The sequence below is a fragment of the Chlorocebus sabaeus genome, chromosome 1 (assembly GCF_047675955.1).
Source record: "Chlorocebus sabaeus isolate Y175 chromosome 1, mChlSab1.0.hap1, whole genome shotgun sequence".
NCBI lineage: Eukaryota > Metazoa > Chordata > Mammalia > Primates > Cercopithecidae > Chlorocebus > Chlorocebus sabaeus.
This window is the reverse complement of record NC_132904.1, coordinates 24,707,979-24,721,174: the sequence shown is the minus strand read 5'-3', so window position 1 is coordinate 24,721,174 and position 13,196 is coordinate 24,707,979. Positions and strand designations below refer to the sequence as shown.

Here is a 13,196-nt window from a genome sequence, read left to right as displayed (position 1 = left end):
TGCCTGTGTAGCTCTCTCTACTGCAACACTCTCTAACCCAGCTTCTGCCTTACAAATGCCTATCCATCCTCTAAAATTCTTTTCCTAGGGGAAGTTTCCCCTAATTCTTTCCAACTGCATGATATTTCTCCCTCTAAATACTTTCAAATGTCATTTTTGTTCTGCCATGTTGTATAGTTATGTGTATAATTGTATCATCTCTCCTGTTGAAACTGAAAACTGCATGAGAATGAGATTCATTGTTTTCTGTCTTTTTAGCCACCAGCGAAATGAGTACAGTTGCTGGCATATATTAGTTGCTCATTAAATGTTTGTTAAATTTTATTTAGGACACAAAAGAAATAAATGGCTTATTATAAGGCAATGACTAAAAACATTAAAGTAAACTAAAAAAAAGTTAGAGAACATAAAATTAAACTTATCTCCAGATGCTTGTTGAAATAGATAATTGAGCCAATAGAGGTTTATTGTTCAAATTATTCCTGCAACTGCCTTAATTCTCTGTTTCTCTTTGCACATGTAGGAACAGCTGAGAAAGAATTATAGTTGTCATTTGAAAACTATTAAGTGATTTGCCTGCTGATGGAATTTGTATTCTTTTGCTAGAAACAGAATTTATCAAATAAAGGAGGTACAAGCAAATCTACGTTATTGCTTTATTAATCAAAAAAGAGAGCCAAGGAGGCACTGCTAGTGTGGAGTGACGGCACTGAAACTGAACCTTTTTCCCCCCATCTCTTCCTGTGGTTTCAGAAAACAATCACACTTTCTCCCCCAACACACATACAGTTGTTTGCTATGGCAGGTGTAATTCTCTTTTCCCTGAGAGTTTGAAATCTAGCCAAGCTTATGCATGGCCGCTGATGTATGATGCAGTTGTGATAAAGTAGAAGAGAAACTGATCTTCAGCTTGGGAAACATGGATTAAAGATCCAGCATTAACACTTCATAGCACTGTAAATATGTTGCATTGAATAATGCCTCCCCTCAACCCCCCAAAAATGTCCATATTTGAATCTCTGGAGCCTGTGGCTATGTCTTGTACATGGCAAAAGGGACCTTGCAGGTATGGTTAAGTCACATATTTTGAGATGGGAGATTATCCTGGATGATCTGGTGAGTCCAATGTAATTATAAGGGTCCTTATAAGAGAAAGGTAGGAGGACAAATACCTTAAACTGTCAGATAACACAATTGCTGGGCAAATGACTCAAGACAAGCCAACCACAAACTTTCTTCATGGACTATAAGAAGGGAGAAACCCTTGATCCACTGAGGTGGCCAAAATGATGGAACGTGAATCTGGAGTTTGGGAATTTCATTGCCACCACATACGAAAACCAGCCCAAGAAAAATGTCAGCAGTGAGGGAAGTAGAGCTATGAGATTAAGAGTGATAGATTCCATGTATCAGCTTATTAGGTATTAAACATCTAGATCTAATCATACCTGAAGCTACTCTGGTTACATGAGCCAATAAAATGTACATGCATAGGAATCATCAGAATGGGCTGTACCACCCATATTTCTATCAACATTCTGTTCATATCATATAGGTATTCTCTAAGAAGTATGGAACTTTCTTTACAGCTCACTTCCACTCCTTCTGAGCCATCACCAGAGTCACCCTTAATGGTTTGTTCACACCAATGCAGGCTGTACTGTAGCATATTCACAGTTATGCAACCATCACTACAGTGTCATTTTAGAATATTTTATCATCCAAGAAAGAAACTTTGTACCCATTCGCAGTCATTCCCAAGCCCTCACCCTGCCATCAGTAAACGCTAATCTACTTTCTATTTCTATAGATTTGCTTATTGTATATTCAGATTGATATAGATCTATATCCATATCATATTCATATTCAATATTTTATATAAATGGAATCATACCATGTGTGGTCTTGTGTGTCTGGCTTCTTTCACTCAGCATAATGCTTTCAAGTATGCCATACCACATATCAGTATTTCATTCCATTTTATTGCCAAATAATATTGCATTATATGAGTATGCCATATTTCATTTCAGTTATTATCATTACCGGGTAGAATATTTTTGAGTGAATGGGATGGCGAAGAAAGGAGCAGAAGTGTTTTTATTTTTCTGAGACAGAGTCTTGCTCTGTTTCTGGAGTACAATTGCACGATCTCAGCTCACTGCAACCTCCACCTCTACAACTCAAGTGATCCTCCCACCTCAACCTCCGAAGTAGCTGGGACTGCAGGTGTGTGTTACCACATCCAGCTAATTTTTTGTATTTTTTGTAGAGATGGGGTTTCACCATGTAGGCCAGGCTGGTCTCGAACTCCTGAGCTTAAGTGATCCACCTTCCTCAACCTCCCAAAATGCTGGAATTACAGGCGAGAGCCCCCATGCCCTACCAAAAGTGTGATCTTAATGGCTGCTCAGGCCCCCAGGAGCAGCAAGAAGATATATTTGACTAGAGCAGGGAAATGATGGTTGAAGAGGGATGCTGAAAATTCTGGGGAAGCATGCCAAAGGCCCATTTTCTTCCCTCCTCCTGGCCCTACCTGGAGTCAGGGGAATAACAGGTGACTCGCTCATCATATATGGAGGCAAGCTAATGCAGAAGAAAGTATTGCCTTCTTACTCACTAACTCCGTTAGCTTGGGAGAGTCATTTAAGTCTGTGAAGTATCAGTTTCCTCCAATCATCCCCCTGCTTCTCCATTTATTTCCTGCAGCCCTATTCTTACTTCATGAATAATCATGAAGATCATATTGTGAAGAGGGTAAAAGTATTTTATAAATTGGAACATATTTTCAAAAGTACAACAATGCTTCAATACAACAATGTGCTAGAGGCATTTTGAAATGCTTTCTTATGAAAGGAAAATGCTTTTGAGGTCCCTGAATTTCTTAGGAATTTATAGGTAAATAAGGAATGAATCAGAACCCCCAAGTAGCTATTGTGGTTAGTTGAAAATGGGCCCTAACAGACTCTGATGCCCTTCCAGGTAGCAGTCTATCTTATTCATCACTGTACCACATTGCTTGCCACGATTTGTAGGCTATAGTAACATCAATAAACCTATTTTATTGAAGCAAAAACAGAACTTTCTATCATTGTGCATCAATGAGTACATGCATGATTTGTGTGCTGTATCCTCCAGTCATCTCTATGAAAGAAACAAAAAGAAGCACTGGTCATGCTTACATTTAATGAGCACTCACTGTGTGACAGACACTGTGCTACGCTCTTATATGCATTAACTCACAACAACCATCCCACCTCCTCAATAAAGAATTCAAGGGTGAGAGAAGTAATATGTTTTTTAAATTTGAAAACTAATTTTCAGTGCTGACTTTATGCTGGTTTGATTTAAAGTCAAAGCCTTTAAAAGGACTTTGGTTTACTTTATTTATTAGAATTAAGTCTAATAACTATATATTATCTCATTTCCAAAGACTGGGTCCTAAAGAAGAATCCAAAGAGTTTTGTTTTGTTTGGGGTCCATTTGAAAATATTTTGAAAATCATGTGCATTAATTCTGAATGTGATACACTGTATGGCTCACCTGAGGTGGTTCTTAGTTCAAATTACAGTTTTTAAAGATGCTGAGGATTCCTTAGATCCTTAGTGTCATTATCTCTGCCAAAACAGAAAACGTCTATATATTCTGTGCAACCATACTTTATCCTGTGATATTTTTTCTCCAAAACTTTTCAAAACTCAACTCATCCATAAAATCTTCTGTGATCAAGGCGGAAGCCACCCAGACATTCTGTTAATATCCTCAGTGTGATTGATATTTCTCTCCTGCAGTGTGGCAAGATAGCATATGCGTATATGGGCAAGCGTATATATCTTTATGTTAATGTGCATCTGTTCCTCTTATCTCTACCATACTATTAAGATATTAAGCTCTCAGGGCCTGTCTTTCTTTCCCCTCACAGAAGACAGCATTTATTCTCCTGGGTAACCCTAGTGCCTAGTTTTGTGGTATAATGTACATGTTCAATAAACATCTACTTAATGAGTGAGTGCTCAATGAGGACAATGACAACACGGAAAGAAATATCTTTCTGCACACAGAGAAAATAAGATCACATACAAATAGAAGTTTTAATAGTTTGCCTTCTTGGGCATTTTATTTTTAAGTATTCTCAGATGAAATATGCTGTATAATAGCTGAGATTTAGCAGGTAATTTTTATTTCACCTCTGTTTTCCGAAACGTTGCCATTTGCCAAATGCACCATACTTAAAATGTGCTTTTCTGACTGGGCCCAGTGGCTCACACCTGTAATCCCAGCACTTTGTGAGGCCGAGATGGGTGAATCACAAGGTCAAGAGGTCGTGACCATCCTGGTCAACTTGGTGAAACTCTGTCTCTACTAAAAATACAAAAATTAGCTGGGCATGGTAACATGTGCCTGTAGTCCCAGCTACTTAGGAGGCTGAGGCAGGAGAATTGCTTGAACCCTGGTAGTGGAAGTTGCAGTGAGCTGAAATCATGCCACACACTCCAGCCTGGCGACAGAGCGAGACTGTCTCAAAAAAAATAATAATAATAATTTTCCCCTTTCATGTACATTATAGTGCTTTATGGTTTTGTATGTCTCAGTGTCTTAAAGCTATGGAGTTCACTTATGTCTTGTTATTTATCATAGATTTATTCCTTGGGTTAAGGCCAAAGAAGAGAACTCAAGATGAACAATGGAGTTCTAACTCACCAACTCCCTTCTGTTACTATTAAAAAAAAAAAAAAAAGTTTGAAAAATTTAAATTCTGAGTTGCGTGAAACTCTTGCTTGGTTATACTTTCTGTCAGTTTCTGTGAATTATTATTGCTACCTTAATCGATAACAGTAACCATAAATAAACAATAGAGCCACCAATGCTTGAGAAGATTTGAATCATATTGCCTAGATTTTCATCCCATTTCTACTTCCTTTCCATTTGAATGATCTTGAACAAGTAAGTTATTTAGCTTTTGTCTTCCTCCTTTGAAGTAAAGGTGAAAAGGGTGCTGTGACTCCAGGAGATAATTCATGTAAAGGAGCTTAGTTCTAGCCATATGCATGAGAATTTATTCACATCATTTATTATTACCTGCCATTATTTTTAGGATAGTGGTATTGATAAGTAGACTGGGTTAGGTAAACTCCTCCATGAACAGATGCCTTCAAGACCTTTTTAAAAAGGGATTCCCAACCCTTCACAGCACCAACCCAGTTTTATCCAAGAATGCTAAAAGAAAGGCAAATTCAAGAGAATCCAGAGCTATTGAGGGGTTCCTTAGTCTTACTTGCAAAAGGATTTTCCTTTACCTCTCAGATACTAATTACTCCATGAATACAATGTGGTCATGGTTCCAATAGTCTAGCAGAAGGGTAGTGTCAACAATCTGGATGAAAATGTAGTCAGCTTAACTTGAAGGACATTTATTTGAGCATTTAATTGCTTCCAGAGATTGGACAGCAGTTATATGAGGGCTCAAGCTCTCCCAGGCAACACCTTGATACCTTCACTGACAAGGTGCCCTCTCTTTTGCACTTTACAGGCTTGCAGAAGTCTAAGTCCATCATTTTTGCCACTCATCCACTCCTTTCACAGAGACCCAAATGTCTACCACACCAGAAGTGGTCTTAGCTTTACTTTACTGGTGAATGGCAAATAAATGATTGCCTTTCCCTTTCACCATCCTCAAAGTCTCTTGTCAATCTCTACCTCTGGACAATACATCTCACACTCTTTTTGTTTTGTCCTATTTTTAATTGATCAAACAGATTTGTTTATGTTAGTTTTTACTCCTCACCTCCTCCCAGGCATTTTACCATGTTGCTGGCTGTTGCAGCCCTTCAATTCTATGACTTACAACAACAGGCAAGAGTTATTATCACTGTTACAGATTAAGGCAGAGGAGTCATGATAACATGAAAGCATGATAAATTCACAGGACCAGTGGAACAGAATAGAGAACCCAGAAATTAATTCACATATCTATAGCCAACTGACTCTTGACAAAGGTGCCAAGAATGTGCATCGGAGGAAGGGCCATCTGTTCAATAAATGGTGCTAGGTAAACTGGATATCCATATACAGAAGCACAAAACTAGAGTTTTAAATACACAAAAATCTACTCAAATGGATCAAAACCCTAAATGTAAGACCCCAAACTATGAAACAATTAAAAGAAAACATGGGGGGAAAATCTTTTTTTTTTTTTTTTTGAGATGGAGTCTCGCTCAGTCGCTGAGGCTGGAGTGCAGTAGTGGGATCTCGGCTCACTGCAAGCTCCGCCTCCTGGGTTCACGCCATTCTCCTGCCTCAGTCTCCCGAGTAACTGGGACTACAGAAGCCTGCCACCACGCCCGGCTAATTTTTTTTTTTTTTTTTTTGTATTTTTGTATTTTTGTATTTTTAGTAGAGATGGGGTTTTCCTGTTAGCCAGGATGGTCTTGATCTCCTGACCTCGTGATCCGCCCGCCTTGGCCTCCCAAAGTGCTGGGATTACAGGTGTGAGCCACCGCACCCTGTCCATAGTGGGGAAATTCTTTAGCACATTGGTCTGGGAAAACATTTTATGAGTAAGACCTCAACAGCATGGGCAACAAAAACAAAAACAAATAAATGGGATTACATAAAACTAAAAGCTTCTGTACAGCCAAGAAAACAATGAACAGAATGAAAAGACAACCTACAGAATGGGAGAAGTAAGTTGCAAACTATTTATCTGACAGAGAATTAATACTCAGAATATGAAAAGAACTCAAACATCCTGACAGCGAAGAATAAAAAATAAATAAAAAACAGAAGACAAAAACAAAAATAAAGCAAACTATCTGGTTTTTAAAAAAATGACTCAATGATCCGAATAGACATTTTTCAATAGAAAATAGAAGGCATACAAATGGCCAAAAATATATGAAAAAATGTTCAACCTCACTGATCATCAGGGAAATGCCAATTAAAACCGAAGAGAGTTATCATCACCCCAGCTAGGGTGGCTATTATCGCAAAGGAAAAACAAAAAAACCAATGCTAGTGAGGATCTAGAGAAAAGGGAACTCTTATACACTGTTGGAAATGTAAACACGTACAACCGCCACGAAGAAAAATATGAACATTTCTCAAAAAACTACAAACAGAACTACCATGTGATACAGCAATCACATTACTGTGCATTTATCCAAAGGAGAGGAAATCAGCATAAGAGACATCCATATTCCCTTGCCTATTGGAGTACTATTCGCAATAGCCAAGGTATGGATTCAACCCAGGTGCCCAAAAACAGATGAATGGATAACCGAAATACAGTATATATACTCAATAAAATACTATTCAGCCATAAAAAAGAATGAAATTCTGTCATTTGCAGCATTATCGATAGAACTGGAGGACATTATGTTATGTGAAATAAGCCAGGAACAGAAAGTTAAATACCACATGTTCTCACTCATATATAGAAGCTAAAAAAAAGTTGATCTCATAATAGTAAAAAGTAGAACAGAAGATACTAGAGTCTGGGAAGTGTAGGGGAAACAGAGATGGGGAGAGATTTGTTAAAGGATACAAAATTAAAGCTAGAAAGAGGAATAATTTCTTGTGATCTGTATCACTATCGGACAACTCTAGTTAACAAAAATATACTATATAGTTTATAGAGCTAAAAAGAGGATATTGAATGCTTCAACCCAAAGAAATAATAAAGGGATAAGGTGATGAATATGCTAATCAATATATATTATCTGTATTGCAATATCACTATATACTCCCAAAATATGTGCAATTATTATGTCAGTTAAACAAAACTGAAAAAAACAAAATACTGCACAGAAAGGAAAAAAGGAAAAAATTAAAAAACCCAATACAGATTATAAAGGGGTGGTGTGTGTGTGTGTGCATGTGTGTGTGTTTTAGAGGAGGAAGAGGTCATTTTTATCCTTTGAATAGCTTTTGCTTAGTTTGTAATTTATTTTATTCTCCTAGTTTATGTACCTACATGTCTATTTCTCATTTTAAAACAAGGAAATGTTACCCCCATATAATACTATTATCTAGATACTTTTCTACACATATAAATGCCTAATATATGTAATATATAAAATTATTGATGTCACATTTACATAATTTCTTATAATCAGAAATTTAAAATTAATATTATAAATATATTCCCACAGCTATACATTCAGAGCAGCAGCAGCATTGTGAAACACTGTATAGTGTTTCATTATATCAATAAACTATATGACACACTCTATTTTTAGTTTTTTAAGTTGTTTCCAATATATTGCAACTGCTTACAATACTCTAATGATCATGCCTGTAGATATGTCTTCATTTATCCACTGATTTATTTGCAATCTTAGAAAAGGAAGTGGCACATTTTAAAGACATTTGAATCACATACCATATAGGTCTCTGAAAGGGTTATACCAAACTATACTCTGAACAGCAGTTTATAAAAATGCTCTTTCTCTAAACTCTTACCACTACAGGATGTTTTAATTTGGTTTTAAATTTAAAGAGCAATGAGGAGGCATCCCATAGAGCTTACAATCTCCCTGAGTAGGACTACATTGGATTTATGGTGTACAGACTTGTTAACCAGGACCGAATCATAGGAATGTGGGCATGTTTGTTCTATTAGCAAGAACTCTATGAGTTAGATCTAATAACTATTTTAGCCTCTACCAATACAGCCAAATTTCAGAGACATCCCAAACTGGAAAAAGTCTATGCATTTTTTATCAAAAAATTCTCAGAGATGTGATAATAGCAAATATTCTTTCAGTTCTTTTTAGATTGGAGGCAATACTGTTGTTTCACTTGAAATTATGTAACTCATTATAGACATTGTGGAAATTCAATTTATAGATATGTTTTCAGAAATAAGTAGAACTCTATTTGTTGCTCAATAAAAATGTCAATCATAAAGTAACAGCCACCACAACTTACTCATATAGATGTCTACTTTTTGTGAATGAATCAGAAACCTGACGAGGCTATTTGGAACTTTACTTGTTCCAATCTGTTGCTTTGTCCAGTTAATCAGTTACTGACCTTTTGGAAGACAATAATTCTCAGTCCCTCTACTAGCAAAAAGAAGACAGAAGTAAACATCAGTAGGGATATGGCCAAACCCTATTAGTGTAAATTCAGATGGGACAAAAAATCTGCATGACGGTGCTTACAGGCAACAGAAAATGAAGAGTTATGATAGTTAATCAAATGAGTGGTTGTATTTTCTGATCTTTAGGAGTTTAATAAATTTTCACAAAGGGTTCTTGGAAAATTTCTCTGAATATCCAAACATTCTATAGAACTCGTTATGCATTTATTTATCAAATGCATGATTGTAAATATCACTAGAAGATTCATAAATCTCAAGGCAAAATTAAACTTAGAATGCTTTCACTATGATGTGATTTGGTTAAGTTGCGATTTATGGGTGCCAGGAAACCAGATAGCCTTGAACTTCGGAGATAAACTTTTTAGGATAGACCTATTGGGGATCTATATAGCTTTCTCTTAAGTTACCTGGTTTTTAAAAAAGTTTAGTTCCCTAATATAGTAATAAAAGTGTTATAAAGGCTGTGGGAATATGGGGAAAAAGGAGAAAACTAGGATTTACTCATTCTAAATTAGATGAGCAAATGTATATTTTGGAAAATAATCTCATACATTCGTAATTAATCTAATCATTTAATCATTTATTCAACTAATGTTTGCTAAAATTCAATGATGCAAACCTCTTTTATTGAACTTAATCTGGGGAAATTCTGGGGTCTTCAGTAAAGGTCTTAAAGTAGGGTTTGTATTTCTTTTTTTTTCTTTCTTTTTTTTTTAGGAGCAGGACATCCTACTGACTTAGGACCACTTTATTCCTTTTTAAAATATTGTTGTTTTGCAAAGGATTCTTGGATTTGGTTCATTCACAGCAGTCCTAGTCTTTCCATTTCCTTATTATTCTTCATTCTTGTTTCAGCACAGTATTTTAATTTTCTAGGGTTAGATGTCCCTTTGCACAATGGGTTGTACTTTCCACAGGATCTAAGTATAACTTAGTATAACTAAGTATAACTAAGTATCCAGACTGAAATCTTAGCAGAAGGATGCTCTAGCTTGCTTGAAATTCTAGAGCTGACAATAAATTACATATCTATCCTGCTTTTCATGAATTCATACTTCACTGACAATTGTAGCCATACAGGCAAGTTCCTCAATGTAGGCATTTGTGATTATACTTCCTGAAACCCATGCCGTTCTGTGTCTTTCCTCAAGATACTGAAACATCTCTCTGCATGTCTCTTGGTCCATCCTACATGTTCCTTCCTGAGATCGTCTTCTCAATTACTATATTAACTTTACTTCCTTCATGGTTTCATTAGTTCACATATGGTTTTTGCCACTCATTACCAAGTTACAACACTATGCTACTTTTTTTTTTTTTTAAAGGTAGGGAGCAGCTTATTTTAAATCTAAAGTATTCCCATTCCATTCTTAAGGGGAAAGATGACAGAAATCAGGCTCGTCTTTTAGAGAGCAGAAGTCCATATTCTCTACAGCAGCAGTAACCTGCTAGCAAGGAGTAGTCTCTTCCTTTCAAAGTGAACACAGGCAGGATCAGAGCCTTTATACATTTAACCATACATTTAAGCTTACATATTAGCTTCCAGAGATATAAGTTTTGAGTGTCAAATTAAAAATATTGATCAGTCTAGTAGACCTTTGATATTCTTGAAAGACATACCTGAGAACATTGATAATAAACAATTTCCAAACGTCGCTATACTCATCTATGCCAGATAATATCAAGTATAGATATTACCTTCCAGATAGTAACCCTATTTTGTTTTTAATTATTAATTATTCCTTATAATATGTATTTAATTATTCCTTGTAATATGTATTTACAGTGGTGTAGTCAATCCTGATGCTTGCTCTTTCTTTATAGAAGCCACAATGGTCTAATTTATTATTATTATTATTATTATTATTATTATTATTATTATTACTATTTTGCCTTTACTGCTCCAGTCTAGTCAAAAGGACAAGTCATCAAAATTTGAACAAATAAAATGATCAAAATAAACCAAACATTTTTTTGGAATGAAATGATCTTCAATCTTAGATGATGAAACACAAATATGAAAGGAGCAGGGTTCATTCATTATAGAGGCAGCATCTAATGGAGAATATCAAGTCAATCCTGCTACCTTCTACAGATACTTGGCTTGGTTCATAGTCTTGCACCAAGTCCATTATTTTACTGTCTTCAAGCTTACGATTCCTTTTTATATTTTTAATACATTATATTTCCTTGGTTTTGTTTTTACCAATAAATAAATCCATGTACACAGGTTGTTTATTAAATTAGAGTTTCAAATCCCCATTGAGACAAGTACACTAAGAAGTTAACTAAGCTCTTTTACTACCTAAACTGTTCCCTCCACCTGCCCTTTACAGAATAACTTAACGGTATGCCTCAAAAATTGAAAATTGCTATCTGTAATGGGTTTTTATTTTGTTTAAAAATAAGTAAAAACATAAGTGGTAGTAGTCTACAATACAGTCATCTGCTCTGTGATAGCACAGACAGCATGTCTATTGTGATTCTGAAAATATCTGACTTCTCATAGGAAGGTGGGAAAAATTTTGCCTAGAATATTTCTTAAAGCAGGGAAAATCTCAGTCCTGTGGCTTCCTCCATTACCCAGGAGAAATTATCTTAGTGTGCTGCTAGGTTAAGAAAATCCTGATGCAACCTCTAAAGAGCCTTTTTCCTTTTAGGTAGGTCTCTCTGATCCTTCAATGGTAACAGAAAAAAATACTCATTCCCCATTTCAATTTTTTTTTCTTCCATGTGAAGTAAACTCCATTATAGCAGCTCTTCTGGCCTCTCTTTATCCCCCTTTCTCTCCCTTCTTCTTGGTCGGTGGAATTGCTTATTTGATTGGTGAACTTCAAAGCAAGATTTTTGTCAATCACATTCTTTTCCCCTTCATCTTTACAGTGAGCTACTTGAAAGAAGATACACTCAGGTCTGCTACTCCATACTAGAAATTTCATAGGGCAGGCTGCCATGTTGGGAGAGCCTGCAGTTGCCAAGCACTTCTTGGGCCTGGATGGGTAAATCTATCTAATGTTGGAGTTAAATGTTAGGAAGTTCATTTTTGCCACACTCACTGAAATGTTATCCCCAAATATTAACTGCATCATTAATAAAAGCGATGCCTGGTTCTTGGGCCTGGATGGATAAATCTATCTAATGGTGTAGTTAAATATTAGGAATTTCATTTTTGTCACACTCACTGAAATGTTATCCCCAAGCATTAACTACATCATTAATAAAAGCGATGCATGGTTTTCTATTTGTCCATTTTCTTGACTTAGTGAACCTCACTGTGTTCTTAACTACAGCAGCTAGAATGGAAGCCCCTAAAGAACAGATTAGTGGTATTTGGAACTTACCTTAGTAAAATTTCTCCAACAGGTATTGATCTTCCTGAGAAAACTCAAAGAAGTTTAATAAGTGCTCTGGATTTCTGCAGATACTTCTTTAAACCTGGAGGAAGATAACATAAATATCATATTTTAAAATCATGCTATACAAGTGAAAACAAACTTAGTATTAGACATCCCTGCCTGTTACATTCCCTCAATATAATTTAGTAATTTAAAATCACAGAATGTCTTTCACACGTGTGTATTACATGACTAACAAATCAAGACATGGGTAAACTATAGCAAATAAATATATGTATATATTTATATATATACAATATATAAATATATACATATGTATCTATTTGATTTAGTTTACCCAACTCTAGATTTATTAGTCTTTCATTTCTTTGTTAATGTTCATTGCATTTTATTGAAATGTGTCATATGAATTTCACTGGAAAAGATTTTTATCTATAAATAGCTTATGGTACATAAATTTAAAAGACTTCCTGCTCTTACTTCTTCCCTCTGGCCATGAGCTAAAAACAATACAGGTAATTATCAGTTTATTTCAACTCTAATAGTTGAAACTGACATTAAAAAACTAGAAAATATACACTGTAATTTACAAATTTCTCAGTTTGATATAGCATCACAGAAAATAAGTAAATATAGACATTGGATTGAGAATTAGAACTGTATTCAATTCATAACCCTGCCATAATTAGCCAGATAATTTTGGGCAAGAATCCAAAACTTACTGAGTCTTAACTGCTCCA

General features: G+C 35.6%; 1 protein-coding gene across 1 annotated transcript in view; it reads right to left on the bottom strand.

The window, feature by feature from the left end:
- Positions 1-12,535, bottom strand: part of LRRC4C (leucine rich repeat containing 4C) — a 205,942-nt gene extending 193,407 nt beyond the window's left edge. Inside the window, exon 1 of the mRNA XM_073017224.1 lies at positions 12,442-12,535. The gene's annotated coding sequence lies outside the window, so the exon portion shown is untranslated. The remainder of the gene's footprint in view (positions 1-12,441) is intronic.
- Positions 12,536-13,196: the final 661 nt, after the last annotated feature.